We start from the raw sequence: 17,696 nt of genomic DNA, 5'->3' as shown, positions 1-17,696 counted from the left end.
TGCTTAATCCTTGGTCTCTTCTGCTTCCAGAGTTCATATGGACTGACACCTTTTTGTGAAGATTTTCCGGTCCTGTTAAGAATGTAGATCGCTGTTGACGCCATTTCTGCTCACATCTCTTGCGGAAATTGCACTTCTTGGTTAGAGTAAAGGAATGTTCTTGCCATTTCCACAATGGTTCTATTCTCACGCTCACTTCCCCCATTTTGTTCCGGTGTATAAGGCGCTGTGAACCGTTGATGGATGCCATACTCCTTGAGTATCTTCCGTACTTCAGCATTATCAAACTCTCCTCCGTTGTCGCTAAGAAACTCTCTAATGGTATGTCCTTCTGCCTTGGCACTGGCTAACACCTGTTTCAACGCATACTTCTGATTTTTGATGTAGAAAAACACCAAACCTGTACTTTGAATAATCGTCTCTGAATATAGTTAAGTACTTGTACTTCTGAAACGATTCACTAAAGGGACCACAGACATCTGCTGATAATAACTGTCCCACTGAAGATGAAGGTTTTCTACTACTAAACGGTAGTCTGTGCGCTTTTCCGTAAACACAAGAGTCACAGAGAACATTTTCATCTTTCACAGAAATATTCAGCTCGTTCTTCATTAAATCTTTGATATGTTGCTTGTCCTGATGTCCCCATCTGCTATGGTACAATTGTAAAAGAGCTTTATCAGACATCACAACATTCACTTCTTCACTATTACTTGAGGGTACTGGTTCAAACTGCGCTTTGAACAATGCCCCTTGTACTTTTCTTTTGCCTTGAACGATAGCAACTCCGTCCACTTCTAACAAACACTCTGTGGTAGAGGACGTAAATTTACTATTCCTATTCCCATCCTGTGCGGCCAAAACTGAGAACAGATTTTTCGTAATATTCGGAACGTACCACACATCCGTAAGGATTAAGTCAACTTTTTTGCCTTTCACTTTTGAAAGCACTTTGACGTCACCTTTCCCTAATGCAAGCAACTTCTCTTTACCTGCTGCTGAAATACTACTTGGGTTCTCAAACTTCTGATAATTGAGGAAGAAATCGGGTGTGTGTGTTACATGCTTCGTTGCACCATTGTCAATCCACCAAACGAAAGGTCCACTTTCTTCTGTAGAACATTCTTCGTTCGCAGAATAGACAATTGTCAACTTGGTTTCACTAGATTTCTGATTCTTCTTCTTCTCATTCTTAGGCGGTTTCCCATCTGCATTCCAGTTTTTGCACGTTCGAACCGAATGCCCTCTACGTCTGCAGTAATTACAAATATCGTCTTTCTTCACCTTCTTCTGTAATTGCTTCGGCGGATTCACTACTAATGCTTCTTGCTCTGAAGGCGCACCCTTGTACTTGCCTACTGGTGACCGCTGTACAAAGTTCCTTTCGAACATACACAACTGTGTAGTTAATTCGTCAAACGTACGTTGTACTTCCTTGGTCAGCAACATCCAACTTGATTTGAAAGTTTCAAAAGTACTGGGTAAGATGTGTAACACTTTACAGATCAACAAAAGATCCGGTAATTCAGTATGTCCTTTGTCCTTCAATCCACTGTTAAGTTCCATCCACAAACTGTTCAATTTAGCTATGTGTGTGGAAACATCTTCACTTTCACTCCAAGAAAAGGCGAAAAAGTCCATACAAATCTTGAACAACTGATCTGTGGAACTTGCCTCAAATAGCTTCTTTAAAGCTAACCACATTTCTTCAGCCGTATCTTTGTCCATTATCTTCTGGTAGACTTCGTCCGTTACTGCACTAGTTATCATCGACTTGGCATAACTATTTGCTTTCCGGTAAACGTCAGCCTCTGCTCTATATTTCTTCTTTTGAGCTTCTGAAGCGGAATCTTCTAACGGTTCCGGTTTTCGCAATTTGCCATCGATAACTTCTAGTGTCCCTTCATGGTATTCTAATAAGTCCCTAATTTTTCTTTTCCATACGGGCCACTATTTCTCACACGATAACGGTTTTATATTCTTTAACAAATCCATCTTCGTGTTTAAAGAAAGAAAACAAAACTGACACAGACCAACTAACCTACTAGGTGTATTTGAATACAAACGTCTCGACTTTTACTACTAGTAAACGTAAAATGCAATAAATCTATTTGCACTTCACACCACACTTCACTAGTTGCACTACACTTAGAATATGCATATGTCACTAGCACACCTAAAATAATGCGTAAGCCGTTCGTCGCACTATTCAAGCACTTAAAACCAGACACAGCAGTTTCGGAAAATTTCAGTAAGCACACTGGGCCTTATTAAGCACACTGGGCCCATAACCAGTATGTTGGAAATTTTACAAAAAAGAAAGAAAAAAACTGAATAGAATAGGTGAGTACCTTACCTCAATTTCCGCAAACGTGGTTTCCGTTCGTCGTCGTGGATAAAAAGAAAAACCTTCTCTTACAGGTAATGCTCCCTTTGATCTTCCTATCTTCTAGAAGATTCGACGTGATTTTTACACTGACAGTCAGTCGTGTGCACAGGCTGGAGTCCAATATTATACACGTCCCAACTTCCTGCAGTACTAACTTCCAGTAGTTCTAAAAATCACACCGGAGCACGTAATTATACTCACTTCACTTACTATTTAAACTCACGATCTGTGTTAGACAGGCACACGATCTGTGTTGACCGCACTCTACGATAGTTGCATACGACTGCTTCCTACAAAGCAGCAACTTCCAGCGCACAGCACTCATACAGAAGACAAACTGTAACTGTGTGTGTGTGCATCTCGCTACTACAACTGCCCTTACGTATTGTCACTAGAGGGCGTAAGGTAATACACGTCACTCACCCTGACGTCACTAAACGAAAACTTGATAAACAAAAGCACATAAAAAAGATCTGTATGTGCAACAACCAGAATGATACGAGAAATTTCATATGTGCTGTATGAAAAATATTATATAGTTAACGATTTTATTGTCATAAGGATCATCTTTATAGTTCCATTAAAAGAAAAGTATAGTTGTTTCAGCTATTCCATGTTTACGCATGCGCACAATGACATTAGAATCATCATAAACTTCGTCCGCCATTTGTATTTATTTTTTCGTATAACTGTTTATGAACATAGTTTATTTTTGTTTTCGACTGTTTAAATTTGCTTTGTTCCAGAGCTAATTTCCTGCGAAATAGGAACTCGAAGATATGATACATTTATTTAAAGGTAGGTTTAATATTTTAGAACTTAAACAAAATTATGATAGAGTTTCATGTAATGGAGTAATTCAATTTCTAAAACAGTGAACATATTAAAGTACAGCTTGTCGTACTCTCCTGTTTTAGGGGAACATACTTAGAGTGCCAGGTACACTCTTAGTGCTTTAGAAAGTGTTTCTTAGTGGGGAAGCTGTATTGTGCACCCTATAATGAACGGAGCAGGCATAGGTTGTTACCATTTCCAGCCTCAACATCTGCCTAAGTTACATAATGGAATAAAGGTTCACGGACGCATTTAGAGTTAACTGACAGGAAAATTTGTGGTGAGGGTTGGGCTTTTGAGTAATTGCATATTAGGAGATAAAAGTTGGAAAATGTTACTATAGCAACTCATTATACGATACAAAGTAAATTTCACAGAATAAATATTGGGGAAGATTATAGAATGCTCATCCCCATGGCAGGTTAGTATCCAGTTTGGTTCCTTTCTTTATCAGGGCAAGTCTTTACTTTGGGCAAGGCAGTGACAATAAGCAATGAATCTGAACCGGTTCCCGCAATTATAATTACAGTTTCCAAGAAGGAAAGACGTAAAACAACGTGCCCTGCAGGGCTCTAACACGCCTTCATTCGCTGACGCTCGCTTGGCAATAATATGTACTGCCAGTATATCACTGTCTTGCCCAAAGTAAAGAGTTACCTTTATCAATACTCAATTCACATGGTATTGCTGAGCGAGCGATAGCGAGTGAAGGCAGGTTAAAACTCCTCAGGGCATGTTATCTTCTATTATTATAACTAAATGTAGATATCTGGGCTCTTGCCTAAATGTTGCTGTGAGACGGGTACGGGAAGACTACAGGTTCGAGCTAAGAATCTCACGTTCGAGCGACTCTACGTAGAATCCGGGTTATTCTAGCTATATAGCCCCAGGGAAAGGATTGCTCGAACAAACGGGTTAGCCCTATACCAAATAGGAAATTCATATGTAAATTACAGTGTGAAATATTTTTCATAAAGGAATGAGAGTGCGAATAAAAGTAATTACTATTAGTGTACAGCGTATTGAGTTGAATTTTGAGTGATAGTGTAAGTTTTGTATGTGTAAGTGTGCTCTTCTACTACCTTCGTTTATGCGTATACCCCATTCGCTGACGCACCCTTCGCTACCGTCGGGCCTGCTGCTGCGCTCCTGCTTTGACTCGGTTAGATAACATTCTTGGTTTTTAGTGAGCACCTGGCACAATTTGGTTCATGGTTTATGCACTTTAGTTTTTATGCGATACATCCACACTATTTACAGTCAGACACCGTTAAGTGAGTCTGCAAGTAGTAATGTAGCTACTCATTTAGTGCATTCTCTGCTAAAAGAAACACAAACCTCTAACCTGACCTGAAGATGTAAGAAATGTGTGAAATTTTGGTAGAACTGTCTGCTCGAGTAATGCCCCAAGGAACTCAAAATGTTCCTTCGTGGGTGTGTGTTTAGCGTATGTAACTTTTTTGTGGGTAACTCAGGTTGGAGCTCATATAGTTCGTATCCTACACAGTGTTCGTAGGTTCTCTTAAGAAAATTTCCCTTGGCTGAAACAGAATTTTCCCTTTTCGTGTCAAATTTTCCCTAGTTTGTTAATTGAGTTGATTTTAAGTTTAACGTCCCGTTTAGCAGCGAGGTTATATGAGACGTGGACCTACTAATTAACATGGAACCACATCAGCATGCGCCGGAAATCGATACCAGGTCTCCCACGCCAATGGCGAATACGCTAACCGTTAGCCACGAGGAGCTCTTTCCCTAGTTTGTTGAGTGTTTAATTCCTGTGATGCAGGGTATGTTGTAAGATTAATTTAGTTAAACAATATATTGAAGGAAGTATGGACTACATTTATTTTATTCATTTCCTTTTCGTTTGTAACTTTTTTAAACAAATAAGAAAAAAAAACATCCAGTCAACAATTGACGCAAATTATGCTACTTTGAATACACACTAAACTCTGGCTATTGCATTGGTTTATTTCTGAAGAACAAAGATAAAATGGAACATTTATATTGAGATCCTTCTTGGCTAAACTGTTTTCGTACGTGCCTTTGGCGTGGGAGACCGGGTTCGATTCCCGGCGGGAGCTCATGTGGTTCGGATTCCACGTTAATCGGCAACGTTCTAGATTACTGCTCCCCCTTCCTATTGAGCAATAATAAAGACAGAAAACAACGTACCCTGCGGGGCTCTAACCCGCCTTCACTCGCTGACGCTCGCTCGGCAATACTGTGTAGATTAAATGTATAAACTTTAGTAGAGAAAGAAACCAACCCAGCTACTAACCTACATGGGGGACCAGTAATCTAGAACCTTCCCCGTTAATCAGTAGGTCCCGTCTCATATAGCCTCGTTACGCAAAGGGACGATAAACTCCAGTCAACAACTAAACATTTATATTGTTTAATAAGTCAGTGCGAGAATTTCCCTAGATTTTGACGTTTTATCATAAAATTTCCCTTTTCGCTAAATTTACTTTTGAAATTTTCCTAGATTAGGAAAATTTCACTGAAACTACGAACAATGATTCCACGTTAATCTTCAGGACCCCGTCTCATCACAAGCGTGCAGGAGGGATTAAAGCTCCAGTGGCGGTTCTTGAGGGAAGTCACACCGGAAAGGATTACCATTTTATTACTAGTGTCTAATAGAAGAAAACTTGATACTCAGCATTACTCGAGCAGACGGTTCTACCAAATTTTGACACATTTCTTACATTTTCAGGTCAGAATAAAGTTTTGTATTTCTTTTAACAGAGCATGCACTAAATGAGGAGCTTACTAGATAGTGCATGCAGCAAGGGTGTAGTCATAGGAGTTCCATTGGGGCCAGCCCCCCCAGATGATTTCCTGAGCACCCAAATACCAAACTTTTAAAACATTGCCATTAGATTACTTCGTTTCAGTCATTTAAAAATAACAAAGTTTACCGATTCTTACTGATGGAAAAATATCACCGTTTTAAAAAGCTACTGTAAATACTACCATTAAATAATGGTGCTAAACTGATTTGTAAGTACATTATATTTTTTATATGCTATAACTAGTTGTTTAGAATACATTTTTATCAACTGGAAAATTGGTGAAAAACGATGTTTTTATTCCGTTTCTCAGTTCGGATCTCATTCGCTTTTTTTTTTTTTTTTTTTTTTTTTTTTGCGCAACTTGATGTAAAACAGGAAGCGAGATATAACTGTTAGTAAAATAATTATGGTGTTTTTATTTTAGTCACGAATAATGAATAAATATTTTTGTCAGGAAATTATGTGAAATTAAAAAAAAAAAATCAGTTTATGGGCAAGATTCTAGAACAAAGGTCCTCGTTCTCATTTAGCTGTAATAAAGACAGAAAAGAACGTGCCCCAGCGGGGATCTAACCCGCCTTCACACGCTAACGCTCGTTCGTCAACACTATGTGGATTAAACATCAAACTTTGGTGTACAGAAAGGAATCAATCTAGCTACTAATCCATATAGGGGAACATGCGTTCTAGAACCTTCCCGTCTTCTGTAGATAGATTCTGTGTAAAAAAGCCTAAATTGAAATAGTTATGCACAAAGGTATAACGTTTGGTCCTGGCAGTAGTTCTTGGTTACGCATAATTAAAACTAACTGGTACATAATATTTATGGTGATAAAAGCAAATAAATAAATGAGCAGTGTTTTATTTTTGTGGACGGAAACCAAATTTTCCTGTTTTTTCAGGTTTCAAATCACTACCTGTAACACTTTTTTTTTTTTTTGGCTTTGTACATTGTAGCTGCTCCCCCTTCAAAAGCGATGGGCCCCTCCAAGATAAAACTTCTGCCTATACCCCTGAATGCAGATGACTTGAGGAAGTCTCAGTATAAATATAGTAGGACATGTGACATAAAAATACTTCCGTGAATAAAAGATTTACCAAATTGTGCTAGGTGGCCACTAAAAAGCACGACCTCTATTTAACCGATTCAGGGCAGAAGGGTAGAGGGATATTCGAGCAGTTGGGATGGGTGCATCCGTAGGGAGCAGGCGCGTCAGCGATGGTAGGTATACAAATAAACGAGGATCGTGAACTTACATGTACAAGAGGGGGCGCGGTGGCTCAGTGGTAGAGCGTTCACCTCTGGTGCTTGGGGTCACTGGTTCGATCCCAGCTCGCGCCGTGTGGACTTTGTGGTGGACACACCGTGCTCGTGGGTTTTCTCGGGGTTCTCCCGTTTCCTCCCACTTTCTTCATTCCACCCTATCCACTCATTTCTCATTATCATCGTCTCCTTTAGCCTAACCGGCATAACCGTGGGACATTAAACTTAAAGATTTCTTTTCATTTTTTACATGTACAAGAGGAATTTAAAACTCCAGTGGCCGCTCTTGAGCGAAGTCGCATCGGAAGGAATTGCCATTTTATCACCACCGTCCAATAGATGAAAACTTAATGTACCGTACTAATCTTAGTATAATACATTAACAATGAATTGTCTATCAACTTCCTTAGCTTATGCCAATGAAACGTTTATTTTTAATATTCTGACTTCCCTCGAGAACAACAAATGCTCAATTGTTTCTTTTATTGTAGTTTATTTGAATTTAATGTTATTTATCGATAGAAAGTTCGATTTCTTTACCTCCTACTCAGAAGCCTGGGAAAAAGTTTGTTTCTCTTTATACTAATCACACATCAGTTTAGTTTTATTTGAAATTATTTCGACCCTATGTGGTATCTTTGTACGTAATTTTCTCTCGTCACTCTTCTTTTTTTTTGGGGGGGGGCGGTGGCTCAGTGGTAGGGCATTCACCTCTGGTGCTTGGGGTCCCGGGTTTGATCCCAGCCCCCGCCAAGTGAACTTTGTGGTGGACAAACACCGTGCTCGTGGGTTTTCTCGGGGTTCTCCCGTTTCCTCCCACTTTCTTCATTCCACCATTTCATTCATCTCTCATCATCACCGTCTCCTTTAGCCTAACCGGCATAACCGCGGGACGTAAAACTCAAAGATTTCATTTCATTTTCTTCTTGTTTTTTTCTTTCTTGTTAAAGGACATTCTTAAAATATCAAAAGGGCTACCGTTGATCAGTAGTAGAGCGTTCACTTCTGGTGCATTGAGTCCCTGGTTCGGTCCCAACTCGCACCATGTGAACTTTGTGGTGGAGAAGCACCATGTGTGGGTTTTCTCACTGTTCTCCCGTTTCCTCCCACTATTCTTCCCATCATTCCATTCATTTCTCATCATCATAGTGTCCTTTAGCCTAACTGGCATAACCATGCCATGTAAAGCTTAATGATTTCATTTCATGTGTAATTTAATCGGTGAACTAGTGTTCAGCGGTATAACTCCTAATATTGCATAGTTTTACATTTTCGAATGCTACTACTGTTAAAATAACGTTATGTACATGGCCGTTAATGGCTCTAACATTGAGTAATAAACTTATATTAGAATTTAATAGAGTATCTGAAATTGATAATAAAGTATTTCTTGATTGGAGATGATGCTTTTTTGTCTGTCTTTTTGAATTTCTTGAATCCGTACTACACATGACAAGTTTTGCAGGAACTTGATATTGGTTAGGCAACGAATATTGCACAACTTGCACATGCTGGCCACTATACTGTTGCCGCTGTATCCCTGGCTCTGACAGCTATGCGAAAAAGAAAGCGAGGGTTTATACTACACTGACACCCCCCCCCCCCTACAAGGCCCAATGAGTGACCGAGCTGTAACCGCGTTGACACGGAAAGCAGACGTTGTTGCCACTCTGTCTTCTTCCTTTCGTTTGTGCATAGTTGAGTGAAAAGTACTTTGAGATTGTATTCGATTATTGCAACTTTGAGTTGTTTCCTTTCCTTTTTGGGTGTTTTTGGTGTGCTCTTAAGAATATTGTTGTATTTAATTGGTGACAATGGTTAGTTCTTCAGAACCGAAGCCAAAGAAAATAGGAGTGTATAAAGGACAAAACCGAGAATTTGTATGCAGACTTCGTGAATATTTCGAGAACTAGCGCGATAATGGGGGTCCTCTTCTTCCTGTGACCAGTGTGGTGAACAGAGTTGCTGATGTCTTGCGTGTGGGAACATCCACTGTTTAGAACATAACAAACTAAAAATGTTCCGAAGAACTTAATTCTCCTTCTGCAGTTTTGGTTACTCCAGCCAAAAAAAAAAAAAAAAAAAAAAAAAAAAAAAAACTTTTGGATAGTTTTTTTACACGGAAAGTTTCAAAAAGCCATGAAAATTCAGCATTTCTTAAGCAATTCATTTCGATTAAATTCGCTTGCTTTTTCTGTTTATTCTTAGTGTACCTGTATACGGTTAAACCCACGACAAGTTGGCAACATTGTTTTGTCCACGTGCAGAACTGTCGGAGCCAGAGACGTAGCGGCTCTAGTATACTAAGACACCGGTTCAATAGCCAATAAAGACAACCAGCGGCAGACGGAATAGGATTCGAAAGTAGTGTATGTTGTAAAGGTACTTAGGATTAAAAAGTAGTGTATGTTCTAAAGGTACTTCTTTCGTTTCACAATTTAGTACAGGAAAATGAAGGTCGTACTTGAATAAGGAAAACATATAATAGTCAAAAAAGCTAACATTTCCGTTTTCCTCATAAAATCCGGCTCTATGTGTGATTAGAGTGCAAAATTAAAAAGGTTGTATAATATTTTAAAACCTGTTTAGGCGCAGAACAGAGATTTGAAAGAAAAGATGTGGAAAAATGTTAGATTAGTAATACATAATACAAAATATTTTATTACAAGGCTTCGGATAGTCATGCACTAAAAACCTCAAAATATGCATGCAAATATGTCCTCTTTTCTGTTGATATGCCGAACTGCAATCATCCAGCTTACTTGTCTCTTCAAAACTGCTGGAGTGTTATCATCAATAGATAAAGGTGACCCCTGTTTCAATTGGATTCCATTGCAAGGAATTTGGTCAGTGACATTTCGTAGCAGATTTCTGATCACTCAACAAGATAGAAAATCTGTGCAAAAATAGAATTTCCGTCCTAGCAGGGGCAATTTTGTTAAAAAAAAATCATCGATAAATGAGTTATATTTCCATGTTCACTTACAAATTATGGTCTTCTTTGCAGCAGATACCATTGAATGTGCATTAGAAGAAAAACAGATGCTATAAAATATGCAGTGTCTCGTAAAATACGATAAATATGTATTTGCATAAGAAACATGGAAAATGCATAACTATTCGTAGCCTATTTGTTACCTAGCCCACTGAAATTTAAATATTTTCCTACGAAAAATAATGGTTCTTGAAATAAACATATTTATTTACTCCTTCTTTTTTCTGATAGATTGTGATTGATTTCACACATAAATACAAAGTATTACGTCTCTTAGAGAAGCGGCCAAACCTGAACACAAAAGTGGAGGAAATTTTGTTAAAGAAACCTAGAAGTTTGCCAGAGACACTATATTTAACAACAGTACTGAAAAGAGAAAATCTTAATTCAGGTTAGTGTTGATATTTTTTCCCCATAAGGAGAATGTGTTTGCCTTTGCTTCGTTTTCAGCAAATAAATGTAATATATTGTTGTAATAGCAGAATTGCAGGAATACAAATTGATTTATTTCAGTGTGTATGATACAATAGTGTTAATTACTATTATTAATATTATATTCTGTGCTGCGTCATTTGGGTAAGTCGAAGTGTAGAGAATATAGAATATTCACTGGCTGTACAGAAGATTCCATTCCGGCATTTGTGAGGTGTGACTGAAATATTCCACGTTAATCTTTAGATATCCATATCATCACAGTAATGCAAGAGGGATTTAAAACTCCAGTGGTGGCTCTTGAGGGAAGTCACATCGGAAAGAATTGCCATTTTATCACTACCGTCTAATAGAAGAAAACTTAATGTATCTTACTAATCTTTGTATAATACGCTAACAATGAAATGTCGATCAACTTCCTTAGTTTATACCAATAAAATGTTTATTTTTAACATTGTGACTTTCCTCGAGAACTACCATTGCTCAGTTGTTTCTTTTATTGTGGCTTATTTGAATTTAATGTTATTTATCGATAGGAGGTTCGATTTCTTCATCTCCTACTCAAAAGCCTAGGACAAAGTTTGTTTCTCTTTATACTAAGCTGCAGTCTATCTTGAAGGAAGTCACATCAGTCTAGTTTTATTTGAAATTATTTCCACCCTCTTTGGTATCTTCGTAAATAGCTTTCTGTCGCTGCTGCTTTTCTTGTTTTCTTCTTTCTTGTTATAAGACATTCTTAAAATATCAAAAAGGGACTACGGTTGATCAGTATTAGAGCGTTCATCTGTGGTGCGTGGGGCCCTTGTTCCGATACCAGTACGCGCCTATTGAAAATTGTGGTGGACTAACACTGTGTGAAGAGGTTTTCTCGGGGTTATTCTATTTCCCTCCACTTTCTTCATTCCTCCTCTTCATTCATTTTCATAATCGATGTCTCCTTTAGCCTATACGCAGTTCCATGGAACGTAAAACTCAGATTTCATTTCTTTTGAAATATCAAAATAATTTAAAAAAAAAAAAAACTACACTGCGCCATCAAGAGCAGTATCTCTATCCTTCGTGATTCTGGAACTCAATGAATAATTAACACTTCTGACCAGAGTATATACACTTATTTATTAAAACTTAAATACAATGTAACAGTTTCTATAATATAAATGTCTATGCTCTGAAGATCTCTTTCAGTTAGTGTTTGATGAAGACAACGTTAAGTTAATTTAGTTTTTAATAAATAAGTGTATATACACTGGTCAGAAATGTTTATTATTCCAAGAGCAGTATGTAATTTTTATTTAGAATGTATCTAATAGCGTGGATTAGCAAGTATGTACATTTTTGATATAGAGTTTGCTATTTCCCACCATAGTTTCTCAAGGTAGTACCTTCAGCGGGAGAAGCTCAGTTACAGTAGTTCAAGGTAGCACTTTTCTCATGGTAACTCAACTGCTAAGAAAGTAAATACAAGACCTCAGGACATGTTTTATAGGTCATTGACTTATTATTGATTACAAAACAGGTTACGAGTCAATCCTTTTTAGCTGAGCAGTGTTAAACTGTCATAGTTCTAGTTTAAAATGGAAAATAACTGGGTCTTTTAGGGTCAGAAGAGGATGCTTTGTCTTGGAAATGGAGCAGGCAATCGTGACATTGCTTCAGTGACTTGACCCAGGTGTTTTTTTTTTATGTAGTTACCATGCTTTGTACCTCTGGAATAATTGCCTTGACGAGCATGGTGACATATGTTCAAAATATATATTTACAGTGTCTTACTACTTGTGAATATGCCTTGGAAATAAAGTTTATTTGTGGGAAGTCTTCGCTTTTTTTTTATTAGCATGATAACACATACTACCGAGTAATTTATGGTTTAAAATAGTGACACAGTGGCTGTAAATTTGATTATGTAACGTAACAAGTATTTCCAAGGAGATGCCTTATACTAAAAGAGAACGATAATGAATGTTTCACAGTTAATTTTCTTAAGTTTGAAAGGGATGCTGAATGCTTATTCTTTTCTTCCAGATACAAGAAGCACAGTCCTTTTTACTTTATTGAGAAGACATTTTCCTGTAGTAACATCAACTGCGAAGAAGAAAGACACAGCTGGAACGTGGAGACCCATAAAATACGAAAGCCAACAAAGATTCTCCTTTTTTCACGTAAAGGTAAAAATAATAATATTTACTTTCATATATGAAATTACAAATTTGTATAATTAGCTAGTTTCCAGGCCTTGAAAAGTAAGAAGCGGGAGAATGTATTCTGCTTCATCTGAACAAAAAATTCCAGGTTTAACACAGATAAAGGGAATTTGGATAAGGATGGGATGGTATCATCTAATTTTATCAATAAGAAATAGTATAAGTAATGAGTTAATATTTTTATTTCAATAAATGCACATAGTTATATTACTGGCGTGTACAAACCAATTATTCACTCCTTATTTGATATAAAACTTGGAAAAAACTTTTATTTTTCTGTTCTAAAAAAATGGACCATGTGGTCTTATATTCATAATAACGAGCCACAGAGCCCCGTTGAAGGAATCCTGATAGTGATTCCGAAATATCGGTGAAGTTATTAACACTAGGAGGCGAGTATTTTAATAACTAAAATATAGCATCCTTAACTGTACTTCCTTACTATAACCGGAGGTGGGGGAAATTTACTACTTCCGGTTTTAATATTAATCTACGTAGAGCAAACACTTAGGTATGTCGAGAAGCAGCTTTACACAATCAATTTAGTATTGCAAGAATAAGAACCCATTTTTTATCTTGAAACCGTATTCAAACCGGAAGTTGCAAAGATCAACCACTTCCGGTTTTAACGTTGATCGCTATAGAATTGAAACGGTAATAGATGGCAGGAAGCGGTTTTCTGCAATAAATTTAGCGTCTCAATAGTATTTTCTATTTCTAATATATACGAAGAAAAGGAGAGGTAGAAATCTACAATAATTTTCGATTGTAATATTGAAAAAAAATATTATAGCATACAAACCAAACTCCTTCACGTGGTGTACACGTGGCAGTACTACTTGTTTGTACATACAATATATCCCATCAATAGGTAATTTAAGAAATTATAAGACACTATTCATAAATTGTGTAGTTTGTCACGAATTATAAATAACAGCAAGAACAAATCTAATATTACTAATTACAATTGCACAGTTACTTTTTCAATTGCTAGTTTATATATACGGTGAGTCATTTATAATATTCAACCTTAAAACGGAAAAGCAAAAGAGTGAGAGAAGCGAAACTGTGACGAAGCAACTAGAAGATAAGGGTACACACATATTAAGCATCAACACCCGGAGATCAGTCTTGCTAGTGTAATATAAAGTTAGGTTTTTCAGAAAGCAAATTGCATACTATCTTATTACAAATTGCAAATCTACGCTTAAAGAGAAAACAAACAATACCACAATTGATGTTCAGTGGTGGAAACTAACAACCCTAGTTTCCCAAACATGAAAAGAAAACAGGGGGCGCGGTTGCTCAGTGGTAGAGCGTTCACCTCCGGTGCTTAGGGCCCCTGGTTCGATCCCACCTCGCGCCGTGTGGACTTTGTGGTGGACAAACATCGTACTCATAGGTTTTCTCGGGGTTCTCCCGTTTCCTCCCACTTTCTTCATTCCACCATTTCATTCATTTCTCATCATCACCATCTCCTTTAGCCTAACTGGCATAAACGTGGGACGTAAAACTTTTAAAATTTCATTTTCATGGAAAGAAGAAAAAACTTGGAAGGCTTCTACAATAGAAATGATACGAGGCAAGCTTATCGAATGTACCTTAGTGTCAAACAGTACACTCACAATACTTGACATATTGATACGTACAAAATTGTAACAAATTAAAAATTGAACTTTTTCAAAATGTTCTTCTCGAAAATTATCTCTCGAACGGTTTGAGATATCAAAGAACAATAAAGTTATTATGGTTTTAATGTTTTTCGAAAGCAATGTACGTAATTAAATGTGATAGTTACATATTAAACTTTCCAAAATAAAGCCTTTGAAAAGTCAAATTTTCAGTTTGTTAGAATTTTGTTCCTATCTCTTCGAAATACGTCAAATCTTCATGGTAGTATTTTACCAAAAGGTACATTCGATATGCCTTGCCCAGTCTGTCTTATTTGCGTTAGTACTATTGTAAAAACCTTCAAATTTTGTTACTTTTTCATGTTTGCTATATTGTAGTATTGTTGGTTTGCAACATTGAACAATAAGTTTGGCATTGTTTGTTTTCTCTTTAAATGCAGATTTTAAATTTGTAATAACCTAATGTGGTGTTATTAAAAAAAAAAACTAATTTTATATGGGGTTGACATCACTGTTCACTGGATGTTGATGCCTAATACAGATTAATGTGTCCCCCTCCCCCTACTTGCATCCTACGAAGTTTCGCTCCTCTTCCTCTCTTTTGGTCTTCCCGTTGTAATCATTGGAGTTTATAAATGACGCACCATATATATATATATATATATTGTACAGCGTGTGAATGAACTAGACCACAAACTGTAAAAAGTGATTCCTCACATTATAATTAAAAAAAATGAATCTGCGGTTAAAAGTGCATAGTTTCGGAGTTAAGACTGCCGAAGAAGTGACCAGATTAACTTTAAAGGTCCATAGCTCCATTAGTATGTGCCCTATCCAAATATCCATTTTTGAGAATTCTCCAGTTGTTGCATAACGATTTTTAGATAGGCAGTTTGGGAGTACTCATAAAATTTTAACTAGTCCCAAACTGCTTCTCTAAAAATTGTCGCACAAGTACCGGAGGATTCTGAAACAGATATTCGGATCCAATTGAAATATGCTCCATAGGAGTGGAGCTGCGGAACTTTGAAGTTAATTTTTTCGCGTTTTCGGTAGCTTATAACTCCGAAACTATGCTCTTTCGACCACACTTACTTTCATGTGAGAAGTCACCTGTTCATTAACACTTTATATATATATGGTGTCTCAAAAGTTCCCTGACATAGGGTAACACTGTTATTATCAGAGTTACAACAAAATGTAAGAGTAAAAAACATCTACAAATATGATGTTTTCACTCTAAAGTGAAGGATTTTTTTTTTTTTTTTAATTTGACGAGCCGTTTTGGCTGTACACTCTTTATGCGCCCAATGTTAAACGAAAATGCAACGTTGGCATTAACTTGAACCCACAACATAAGTGAATGAATTTACTGTTTGAAAGGGGGGCTCTCCGTCGACATGTTAGCGTAAAAGACAGTAACTTCATTCACTTATGTTGTGGGTCCAGGTAAATGGCAACGTTGAAGTTTCGTTTAACGTTGGGTGCATAAAGAGTGTACAGCCCAAACGGCTCGTCCCATTTAAAAGATCTTTTCACTGTAGATTGAAAATATCATATTTGGAGATAGTTTTCCCTCTTACGTTTTGTTAAAACTCTGATAAAAACAGTGTTACCCTATGTCAGGGGACTTTCGAGACACCTTACATTATATATAATATATGTGTGTGTGTGTGTGTGAGAGAGAGAGAGAGAGAGTGAGTGAGTTTATAGCTTTAAGATTGGTTTTGACTTCGTTTACAATTTATGGACAATTTCTTATTGAGTATATTTGGTTTCAGGCTATAGATGAGTTGGTGCCTGAGTGGAAGGACATAGAAGATGAGAATATTCTCAAAGGGTAAATGTAAAGGCTACAATTTTTGTAATACATTTTCCTTCAGAATATCCAAGGAAAGGCTGATCATTGGTTGATCCTTCATAAGTTTCTACATTAAAATTTGGAACGTGTGCACCAATTCATAAGTCACAGCTGAAGCAACGGGTTTTGGAACACTTTCAACAAGGTTATGGTGAGAAACATTTGCAGTAAACACCTGTTAGGCTGTTCGTGTTTCTGGAGATGTTTTCTAAGCGACTTAATATTTAGAAAATCACGAAAGCAGTATTTTTCTCCGTCGATATTTGCTACAGGTTACAACTTGTGGAAAAAATGAAAGCGGAGAAGAAGATATTTAGGTGATTTAAAGCTAACTTGCACAAGAATGGTGGTATTGTTGATATAGGGATGGTGTTGTTACTAGTATAACTTGTTAAACAAAAGAAGTATAACTTGTTAATCCTTATTAAAAAGATTACTTTGTTTCAAGACAAGTATATTTTGGATATATAATGTATACGTTACTTATATTAAGTTGTAATTTAATATAAAATATATTGTGTTGGTTATGAGAAAATAAATACAATTAAATGAATTCTGATAAAGTCTGCTTTGTGGGTTCATTAGCCATTACTTACTATTCTAAAAGAACTAGGAATTACGATAAATAAATTATTGTTTTGATGTACACTGAAGGCAAAGTTTCCTCATGACATTTTGTTTAATAGCTTCTGATGGATCGTAGTAATTTTTATTCAAAGTATCTTAACAACTTAATATTTGCGTAATTTTATGTATGATATATGAGACGACTTTTTTTTTAATTTTTGTTACTACGAGATTTCTGTTAACTTCCTCTGGGGGTTCCTGTTTGCTTAATCTGAGTTATCTTACAACATATTATGACAGGAATCCAACCTGGGTCTCTGACTTACCATGCAGAGTGCAAATTCCATCATATTCAAAGAATGAAAAATATGAAATAACTGGTTCGAGACTCAAACCCAGGTCTCCGAGAACAACCAAGTCTCCCGGTCTAGTCGTATACTTTTGTTATCCCTCGAATGTACTTGAATTCGTACCTATAGAAGGATTAGTCTGTTCTAAAGTAAGTTAGTTTTTCCATTATTATCTAAAAGCTCTATTATACTTATCTACAATCACTATAATAATACTCAATAATTTAAAGGGTTTGTTCTTTCAATGTAACGATACAGGAAAGGAAAAAGAATTATATCAGCATGTGGACATTTATATTTATACGAGAATAGATATCCCAGAAGTTTTCCAGTGTACAATCATGTACAAAAGATCTTGAACATCCATTCCCTTT

General features: G+C 36.8%; 1 long non-coding RNA gene across 2 annotated transcripts; it reads left to right on the top strand.

Moving 5' to 3' along the window:
• Positions 1-3,025: 3,025 nt before the first annotated feature.
• On the top strand, positions 3,026-16,958 carry LOC145681049 (uncharacterized). Of its 2 annotated transcripts, none has more exons than XR_014130714.1 (3): positions 3,026-3,187; positions 12,735-12,877; positions 16,326-16,958. It is a non-coding gene; the product is annotated as an uncharacterized LOC145681049 (long non-coding RNA). The 2 variants fall into 2 exon arrangements; XR_014130715.1 differs by lacking the exon at positions 3,026-3,187 and adding an exon at positions 3,204-3,644.
• Positions 16,959-17,696: the final 738 nt, after the last annotated feature.

This window comes from Thermobia domestica, chromosome 3, assembly GCF_964235325.1.
Source record: "Thermobia domestica chromosome 3, izTheDome1.hap1.1, whole genome shotgun sequence".
NCBI classification, from domain to species: domain Eukaryota; kingdom Metazoa; phylum Arthropoda; class Insecta; order Zygentoma; family Lepismatidae; genus Thermobia; species Thermobia domestica.
The sequence above is the reverse complement of the archived record's forward strand: the minus strand, read 5'-3'. Positions and strand labels throughout refer to the sequence as shown.